The sequence below is a fragment of the Pinus tabuliformis genome, chromosome X (assembly GCF_031772625.1).
Source record: "Pinus tabuliformis cultivar Carrire ecotype Pingquan chromosome X, CPIR1, whole genome shotgun sequence".
NCBI lineage: Eukaryota > Viridiplantae > Streptophyta > Pinopsida > Pinales > Pinaceae > Pinus > Pinus tabuliformis.
This window is the reverse complement of record NC_142308.1, coordinates 842,207,267-842,216,745: the sequence shown is the minus strand read 5'-3', so window position 1 is coordinate 842,216,745 and position 9,479 is coordinate 842,207,267. Positions and strand designations below refer to the sequence as shown.

Genomic DNA, 9,479 nt, shown 5'->3' with positions numbered 1-9,479 from the left:
TTAATTGTGGCCATTTGATCTTCCATTTCTTGGAGCATTTCAGGTCCCAACATGACTCGGTCCTCTAATCGATCCCAACTTAACGGAGTACGACATGGTCTTCCATACAATATCTCGAAGGGAGCTACCTGTATTGAATTGTGGTAACTATTGTTGTAGGCAAACTCTACTAAGGGGAGGTATTTCTCCCATTGGTTTTGTTGATCCATGACATACATTCTTAGCATGTCCTCCAACACTTGGTTTACTCTTTCTGTTTGACCATCTGTCTCTGGGTGATATGCTGTACTAAAATTCAGTTGTGTTCCCATAGATTGTAATAGACTTTTCCAAAATCTGGAAGTAAAACGTGTGTCTCTATCAGATATTATCTTTCGTGGTACTCCATGAAGGCGAATTATTTCTTTCAGGAAAATTTGAGCGATAGCTGATGCTTCAAAGGTGGTCTTGACTGGAATGAAGTGAGCACTCTTAGTTAATTTATCAACCACAACCATAATACAGTCATGTCTCTGGGACGTCATAGGTAAGCCTCCAACAAAATCCATCGAAACAACTTCCCACTTAGTTTCTGGTATATCATGGGGTTGTAAAAGCCCTGTCGGGTGATGATGTTCAACTTTAACCTATTGACATTCTAAACATCGAGCCACAAACATTGTTATATCCTTTTTCATTCCTGTCCAGAAAAATAATTGTTTTAAGTCTGCATACATTTTCTGGACTCCTGGATGTGCAGCGTATGGAGCTTGATGGGCTTCCTTGATTATTAAATTTCGAAGATCATCATCTTCTGGAACATAAATCCTACCCTGATATCGTAGCAATCCATAATTTTCTAAGGTGTATTCCTCCCACTTGGTTGCCACAGGTACCTCTTCTTGTAAGGCAAATTTGATTTGCTGGTAATGTGGGTCTCCTACTAGATGATTTAGAATCCGGCTCCTCAAGTCTATCTTTAATGTCGACATTGAATGAAGTCTAGGTCTCCTGCTTAAAGCATCTGCCACTTTGTTCTCTTTTCCCTTAATATAGGATATCTTGAAATCATAATCACTAAATAACTCACTCCAGCGTCGTTGTCGAGCATTAAGATCCTTTTGTGTGAAGATATACTCAAGACTTTTATGATCTGCTCTTAACTCAAATTGACGCCCCATTAGATAATGTCTCCATAATTTCAAGGCCATTACAACCGCTGCTAATTCCAGATCATGAGTTGCATAATTGATTTCATGGTTCTTAAGTTTTCGAGAAGCATAAGCGATAACCCTTTCATCTTGCATCAAGACTGCACCTAATCCTTCTTCTGATGCATCTGTGCATACAAGAAAGTCCTTGTCCATGTCAGGTACTTTTAATATTGGGGTCGTTTTTAGTCGATGCTTTAGCTCATTAAATGCTTTCTCACACTCACTTGTCCATTCAAACTTAACCCCTTTCCTTTGGAGGCGGGTGACGGGATTAGATATCTGCGAGAACCTTTCTAAAAACCTTCTATAGTAGCCTGCCAATCCCATAAAGCTACATACTTCCTTGACATTCTGGGGAGAGGGCCAAGTCATTCTCTTGGGAGAATGGTATACTAAGACTTAGGAGCACTAGCAGTAGTACGTTGATTGAGGCTCGGGGGTGGCCAAGTCATTATAGTTTCTATCTTACTGTAATCAACTGCAATGCCTTTGCCACTAATGGTATGGCCTAGATATTGAATTTCCTTCTCAAAGAAAGAACATTTAGAAAGTTTTCCATATAGCTTATGTTCGCTAAGGCATTGTAGTACCAACCTCAAGTATTCTAGATGCTCTTTCTCATTACGAGAGTAAATGAGGATGTCATCCAAGAAAACTTGGACAAAGCGGTCCAGATATTTTTGGAAGACACTATTCATCAAGTTCATGAAGGCTGCTGGGGCATTAGTCAAACAAAATGGCATAACAATAAACTCATAGTGCCCATAGCGCGTTCTGAATGCTGTTTTAGGTATGTCTTCCTCCTTGATTCTTAGCTGATGATAACCTGACCGTAAGTCTATTTTGGTGAATATTGAAGCTCCTTTTAGTTGGTCAAAGAGGTCATCGATTCGAGGCATGGGGTATCTATTTTGAATGGTGGCCTTGTTTAGATCTCGGTAATCAATACATAACCTAAGAGTTCCATCCTTCTTCTTTACAAAAATTACTGGTGCACCCCAAGGTGACACACTGGGTCTTATAAAACCTTGATCAAGAAGTTCTTTGAGCTTTATACTCAATTCATTAAGCTCTGGAACAGTCATTCGATAAGGTGCTTTGGATATGGGTTCCACTTCTGGTTTCAAGGTTATGGAGAAATCAATTTCTTGAACTAGAGGCAAACCTGGTAACTCTGGAGGAAATACATCTGCAAATTCAGAAAGTAGTGGTTGCAATTTATCCGAGGACTTCTCATTGGTAGGAACCATTTCTACCGCATAAATCTTGCACCCTTTCCTCATACACTTATTAACTTTCTTGGCTGATATGAGGTGTAATGTAACACCACGACTAATCCCTTTTATTACCTTGGTTTCTCCTTGGTCATTTTTTATCAGGACTGTTTTATTATGACAATCCAGTATAGCTTGATGGGGTTCAAGCCAATCCATTCCCACGATTAAGTCATACGTTCCGAGAGTTGTACTATATAGATTCATCTTGGTGTCACACCCCCCAATGTTAACACTACAATCTCTTACCATTGACCCTACTGATTGCTGAGAGCTTGACGCCATTTCAACCATTCTAAAGTTACTTTTCTCATGAGCTGTCAATCCACATCTAAGTATTGTTGAAGGTGAAATAAAATTATTAGTAGCACCTCTATCAATTAACACAGATAGAGGAATGTTATTGATCATACCTACAGATTCTACTACAGTAGCTTGGTGCTCAGCCTGGCGATGGTTTGTAGCTGCATGAATTCGATGTGGGTTTTGTGGTCTTCCTCCTTTTGCTTTGTATTCCCGTTGTTTAATCCCTGATTGATAACTTGGACAATCTCTTCTATAATGTGGACCTTTGCAATGCCAACATTCTACTTGTACCTGCTTCTCACGTTGTACTTGTCCTTGGTCACCAAATCTTCTACTCCTCCCATTAATCAAGTAGGGTTGACCCTTACGTCCTCTTGGAGGCAGTCGAGAAGTTGCGCTAGCGATCCGAGAAATAGGGTTTTGTCTTCCCTAGAATCTATATGGCTGCCCCCCTGGTTTATTTAGCCTCATTGAGGAATGCTCCTTTCCTGAACTTTCATCAACTACCATTTGCTTCTTCATATTGATTTTCCTCAAGACTTGTTTGGCTAAACTAGTGGTTGTTGCCATAGTGGTGGGTTTCCACATGGCGACTTCTGCTCGGACTAAGGGGTCGAGTCCATGTAAGAATCTTTCAGCTTGACGTCTATCATCAGCCATATAGTCCATGTGATGGACCAACGAATAAAATTCAGCTTCATAGTCCTCGATAGATCTACCATTCTGTCGTACTTCATGGAAAGCTCCTACTTGTTGGTGTTTGTACTCCTCTGATAGGTACCTATTTCGGAAGGCTTCTTCAAACATTTCCCAAGTAACTTGTACTGGGTGACTTGCATCTTCGTTTCTTCATTTACCCACCATAATAAGGCATCTCCTTTTAGTAGACTCATTGATATCTGGGCTTTTTCCGTAGAAGTGTATGCCTTAAAACTAAGTGCTCTTTTGACAACCATTACCCATGCTTCCGCTTTTGAACCCCCTTCTAGACCCGTAAACTCTGGTAATTTGGATTTTTGGACTTCTTTCATAATATCAAGTGTTGCTTGTCCATCTTTGACATTGAGTTGAGAATTTAGGTCTTGTCTCTGTTTTTGTTCCAATTCCTTTTGCACATTTCCCTGATCTCGTCCTTGGCTTGAGACCCAGTCCTTAAAGATATTGGTCATTTCTCCAAGGGAATGTAATATAGCTTGCTCAGCTGGGGTTCCTATCTCTGAAGTGGCGGGAGGTGGTGTTTCTACTCCAAGGTTGTTTCGGGTTTGTCTTCGCCGTTTAGGAGCCATGATCTACCCTGTAATATTCAGTGGATTTATTCATTACCTTTATGCCAAAAGCTACAATAAATTTAGAATATGTTTGAATTTAAAATTTTAGTTTACTCAATTGAAGTATAATACTTAAAGCATAGTTTGTCACAAATTTCGAAGTATATATAAAAAAAACATGGAGTTTATGAGTTCATCAATAATCACAATTTTTGTAGTATAAGCCATAAAACTTAGAGAATTGGATCCATGTAAAATAAAACAAAATTCGAATGAGTAAAGCATTATATGACTTTAAGTATCTGTTTATGCAATCATTACTTATGTAGAAAAATAAATGGATTGTTTTAAAATACGTATAAGAAAACTTATGAATCAAGCATAAAAATATTCCACACCATAAAGGAAAGACACTGCCACCCCGCCCAGAATTGGATCGGATGACTGGGAAGGTTACTCCTCCCAAAAAAAAATAAAAATAATAATAATAATCATTTTATTAATTATATGGTCTGCCTACAAGCGCACCTGCAAAGGCAACACCATTTTGAATCCCTTAATTTACAATACATTTAGCCATAGAATTGCATGCATAAGGCAGAAGGCTATGCGTGTTCCTGCAAATTCCATTGTTCCTTTTGACAATAATGTCGAGAAATCTGCCCCTACTATAAGATCAACTGATCAACCTCACATTGTAATTTGAAACATTCGTTAATCTGAATTCAATTTACAAATCTAAATACTTCTCCCTGTTGCATCAGACTCAGAACGATTGATAAGGTCGCCAAAACTGGTCACCATTTATTATATAATATTGCCGCTCCCAATTAGCTGTTTCCTGGAAACTTTTGGGGAAACCTCTAGCCGTTCCAGACACCCGTACCCAAGTTCTAGAAACTCGTGCAACATAGGAGATAACGTATTTGCATACAAAGAAAGAGAGGTTCAAGGAAAGTATCCAAGTCATCAATCCTTAATTGAGGTGTTTTTAAAATATCTTTCCTTTTCTGATTTAGTTTCTCATTTAACTGTGCCATGAAGCTATCATTTCTTCATGTCCTTAAAAAAATGACCTTGAAAGAACACACTATTCCTTATACATGAAATTCACACTCAATTAAGAGCAGTGTAACGAGAGTATCAGCATGCAAATCAATCAGAGTAATTGTAAACATAAGTACACTGGAATTGAGTTTACCTTGCATTCTGATACCACTTGCTAGATGAACGATCGGGATTTCTTCATGCAACCCGAGATGTGCAAGACATAACATCATAAGTGCATACAGAAACAAAAATATTTGAAGTCCAGCTTAATTCCACGGTATTACAACTGGAAATCTCAAACATTCGAATCCAATCATATGTACTAAGGAATATGAGCTAACATTAATGTAAAGAGCTATCCAGCTAAAGCCTCATTAAAATGAAATTCCTGTGAATAGTAAATAGTCCCACCAGCATCCTGGTATGAGTCTTTCCATAAGCTATAAAGGTTGAGAGATTCAGAAAATGGTAAACAAGAACACATAAGGCTAAATCGCTTTTCAGCGATAAAAGGGATTTTGTATTTCGATGTGAACAGATATTTTAAATCGGTGAATAGTAGAAAGGGTATCGAGTTCACATTGTTAGCCAGTCAATGAAGTTGTGGATATGGTTACCTTGCATTCAGAGTCCAGACATCATATATTTTCATTGAATGCTTTGATCCATATCACACTAGTAATTTCCCAGATAGCCACTAATCTAATAACATCGTAAATTTTGAGTCTGTAAACAAAGTCAATTCTGGAAGGATTATGGCTTTTATTTATAGTTTAACAAAGCTAACAGTTTTGCTCCTATGTCAAAACGGTGATACGGCTAAAGAAATTCTGGTTAATAAGAATATCTCACAAATTAGTAATTCACTCAATGCCATCAGAATGGAAATCCTCAAGAAAGTTTCTAGATCAGGGCCAATATAATAGCATCAAAAGTCAGTATAACGCATTTTCAAAAACAGAACAAAGTCTTGAAGAGGTGTGGCTGTGTTTTACTGGAAGAAAAATAATGCATGAGAAGGGATCCCATTTAAGAAATGAGAAGCATTAGGAAGTCATTCTGGTATTTAAAAACTAGCCCAGAAACAATTCAGTAGCACAGAAATGACATCTATATAAACTTCTATCTGAAAAGAAAAAAAGTGTCAACTTCTGTGATCAATTGATTTATTGCGTTTCTGCTTTTCAGTTCCGAGTTGCTATCTCTTTGTTGCAATCTTCGGATCCAGCCCTGAAAATTCCTTCAGCAGACATGGAAGCTCAATCATGCCTCTTGGGTTGGCTCATATTATTCATATGCTTAACAATAGACGCTTCATCATACGTGGCGTCCTCTGATAAGCCTCAGACGATCTATTATGCTTTGCAGATGAATGCCTGCCCAAAGGCCTCCTTCCCAAGGCCGTGAATAGCTTCACTGTAGATGAACAGGGGAATTTTGAAGTTCATTTGGATAAGCCCTGCTATGCCAAGTTCGAGAATCAGGTCTACTACGAGAAAATTGTAAAGGGCAATCTCAGTTATGGTCAGATCGGTGGGCTTTCAGGCATTATTGCGCAGGAGCTCTTTCTTTGGTTTCCAGTTAAGGGTATCTGTGTGGACATTCCCAGCAGTGGATTGATCTATTTTGATGTTGGAGTCATTTATAAGCAATTGTCACTTTCTCTGTTTGAGAACCCTCCCGACTGTAAAGAAAATGGCGTGCAAGCTGAGTCTGACCTGATGGAAGGGAAGATCATCTCAGAGATGCTAACCCAGACTTTATCAGGCATATTCCGGTACGAGAGTGACAATGCTGTAGGGAAAGCCATTCAGTAGCACAAGAATTATTGAAAAAAAAAAAAAACCTTGCGCAATCATAGATTTCGGTCTTTTTCTACATGCATTGCTAGGTTGGAGAAGGCAAGGCCGATGAAATTTTCACCATTCTGTTGAATGTTAAGGGGATGCATGAAAAAAAACGTAGAGTGGAAGACATGCAGGGTTTTTTTTTTTTTTTTGAAAGGGAGATTTATTTCTCTGAAAAAGAAAGGCATGTAAATCTGTTGTAGCGTGAAAACACACAAGAGAGAGAAAAAGCAGACAGAGTGTGTATGAAAAGGAGATTTGGGGTTTCTTAATAAAATTAGTAGTTATAGACCTAATTGATGTGTAATCTTTTTCTCTGTTAGATTGACTTCTTATTGAATGCCTGTACAGGATGCTTAGACAGTCGCTGCGTGTTTTAAATGTGTAATCCTTGAAAATCCCCTGTAAATCTCCAGATTTGACGAATTGTCATTGTGAGGTCAAAGATTGAAGTGTTAATTGATCAATCACTAAGAAAGCGGATCAATTTGCAGCGTATATGGAGGAATTGGACGAGTTTGAATGACAGGTTTCGTAATAGCCAGTCTCCAGATATATCCGGACTCTTATAAAAAGATTCATTAAAAGTAATTTCGAATATTTACAAACCCGGATTCCAGGTTCATTTGCGCAAGAGATAAAGGACATGAATCGAGCACCTTTAATTAACGGGGATTAAGTTATCTGGATATTTTGTAATAGTTTATGTAATAATTTATGAGACAGATTGATTTTTTATCTGTCTGATGTATTCGATTTTATTTTGAATTTTCAAAATAAATGTTCCAGCCTCTCTACGAATTTCTGGCTAAATAAATTATCCCAAAACTAGCTGCTAACCTATCAAAAACATACAAAATTGATCAAAAACATAAAAAATTGATCAGGGCAGCGATCCGAGAAAAATATGCGGTTTCCTGGAAGTAATCAACCTGTAACTTTAAAACATGTCAAGTTAAAAAAAATTTCAACAAAATAAATTTTTCGGATGCCCATAGGCCCTAAGGGCTAAACTTATGCTCTGATACCATATGTAACAATAAAAGAATATAAATTAATTTCTTGATAGAAAAATATGCTGACCAATAATTTTATATCTATGTTACCAGATAACAACAAGGTTGTGGGGACGACTCTCCACCCAACCGTAGGCTCAATTGTGCAAGGATTCTGCTACAACTGGCCACCCCCGAGCCTCAATCAACGTACTACTGCCAGTGCTCCTAAGTCTTAGTATACCATTCTCCCAAGAGAATGAAAGATAGAATCTCGGAATGATAGAATGCCGGAAAAATAATGCCTCTCATCTTCCTCGCCCTCTATTAAATAGAAGTCTCATGCAACTTTCTTTTGATTTCTTTCTTTTTGATAGTTTCATTTTCTTGTTTTATTTCCTTCTTTTTGATAGTTTCCTTTTCTTGTTTTATTTCCTTCTTTTTGATAGTTTCCTTATTCTTATCTAGAGCTTTAGTATGGTTATTACTATTTTATTTATTTATTTCTTTGTATATATTTTTAATCTTATTTATTATTTAACATTTATGATTTATTATTTTTATTATTATTAAGTGATTTATTTATTATTATTTATAATTTATTTTATTAATTATTAATTTTGTATTATTTATTATTTATTATTAAGGGGAGGGATATTACAAATTTGACTTGTGAAAAAGTGAAAATTGTTAGATTTAAATTGATAGTTTTGGATCTAAATCAAGTGATAACTATTTTGAAACAAATAATAATAATCTATTGATTTATTGTTTAAGTATTTTTTCTAAAATAAAATATGCTCTCCCTGTATTATTAATGTTTATATGTTCAGCCATAGAGAGGCAATTCATAGCCAAATATGGAGCGAGACACTGTAATGGCTTTTGAGATTAAATAAAAAAAAATAACAAATGATAATGAATTCAATTCACATTATAAACGAATTAAATTGAATTGAATTCATAATATATGATAATGAATTCAATCTAGTTTATAATCAAAGTTATTTTGTTTTTATTAATATTATAAATATTTTTTCTATGAAAAATCATAACATGCATATCACATTAAAATAAATATATATATATATTTAAGATTTAATTATTTTTATCATTATTATGTAGTGAAAAATATAAATAAATTTATTAAATATTTTATATTCTATAAATAAGTTTTGTGATTTTTTAATCATGTAAATGATTTTCAAATTAGTTAGAGTTTTAGCTTTTGTCAATTTTATTATCCCAATTATTTCTTCTTGACTTATAACTATCTGATTTCTTGGGTGATCAATATTTATTAATATCATAAATATATTAACATGGCCAACCATTTAACTTATATAATTAAACTAAAAAAAAAATATTTAAAAGATTTTGGTTTATGAAATCAACGTTTGACATATGTTACATATTCAGTTCTTTCTCCTTTTCTCATATGGAGCGATCTTTATCCTTTGCTCATATGGATCGATGCATGGGTCAATTTATTATTTGATCTCCCACTTTGGTCGGCTATACTTATATTTTTGGTCTGGTTTATGCT

At 35.8% G+C, this 9,479-nt stretch overlaps 1 pseudogene; it reads left to right on the top strand.

The window, feature by feature from the left end:
• The first annotated feature begins 5,714 nt into the window (after positions 1-5,714).
• LOC149142375 (uncharacterized) lies at positions 5,715-6,914 on the top strand (annotated as a pseudogene).
• Positions 6,915-9,479: the final 2,565 nt, after the last annotated feature.